Source organism: Carlito syrichta, unplaced genomic scaffold, assembly GCF_000164805.1.
Source record: "Carlito syrichta isolate Samal-C Ts95f unplaced genomic scaffold, Tarsius_syrichta-2.0.1 Scaffold317479, whole genome shotgun sequence".
In the NCBI taxonomy this organism is placed as follows: domain Eukaryota; kingdom Metazoa; phylum Chordata; class Mammalia; order Primates; family Tarsiidae; genus Carlito; species Carlito syrichta.
The window spans coordinates 814,257-815,075 of record NW_007261575.1 but is presented as its reverse complement, the minus strand read 5'-3'; the positions used below and the strand labels follow the sequence as shown (position 1 = coordinate 815,075).

The window sequence follows — 819 nt, the reverse complement described above, 5'->3', positions numbered from 1 at the left end:
TCGGCTGCAGGACGGTGTACTTGTACGACCGGCGCGAAAAGGAGTCCGAGCTCGGCGACCGGGCGCTGCAGGTCGGGGAGCGCTCGGACTACGCGGAATTCCGCGCCTCGGTGTGTCAGGTGCGCGAAAGGGACGACGGGGGAGGGATGCGCGGGGAGAGCGGGTGGGAGGGCGACGAGGCACCCACGCTGCTCACCCGGGGCCATAAACCTGTCACCCTGGTCCTGCCGCCTGGGCTGCTGTCTCCCGGGTGCCCGCCCGGGCCGGGCGTCGGGGCGCGGAGCCGGCTCCGCCGGGGGCCTCCCTCGGCCTGCGGCCCTCTCGCGGGGTGGCCCCTGTTCGGGTCTGAGGCCCTGGCTTTGCTTAGCCCCTGGCCCGCTGAGCCCGATTACGGCCCTGAAGTTCACCTTTCAGTGGGGAAAGTCGCGGGTGTCTGTTTCGTGGGTAACTTTTTTCAAAAAGGGAAGCTCGGAGTTCCAGCCTGTGGCTGTTTGGTGGCTGTTGCGACGTGGGGAAGCTGTGCAGTGCCTGGATTGGCTCACCCCGGGTTCGCTGGACGATGCAGTCACCTGCCCGGGCGTCCTGTCAAGGTGGCCTGCGAGGCCTGTGGTGGCGGGCCCTTCCGCACGTCCGCATGAGCGTCGCAGGTGCAGCTGCCCTTCTGGGTCTCCGAGCCCTAACCTTTGGGAGCTCCTAAACGAACTGTCCGAGGGGGAGCGGTGGAACCGCAGGGAACGTACAGACCTTCTGCATTAGCTGGCTTTAAAGATGAACGACTCGGTGGCTCAGCCTGTAATCCTGCGCTTTGGGAGGCTGAGG

The 819-nt window shown here is 66.7% G+C and overlaps 1 protein-coding gene across 1 annotated transcript in view; it reads left to right on the top strand.

Annotated features, from left to right (window-relative positions):
• The first annotated feature begins 6 nt into the window (after window positions 1-6).
• Window positions 7-819, top strand: part of SMCHD1 (structural maintenance of chromosomes flexible hinge domain containing 1) — a 144,605-nt gene continuing 143,792 nt past the window's right edge. The window contains exon 1 of the mRNA XM_021707416.1: window positions 7-119. The gene's annotated coding sequence lies outside the window, so the exon portion shown is untranslated. The remainder of the gene's footprint in view (window positions 120-819) is intronic.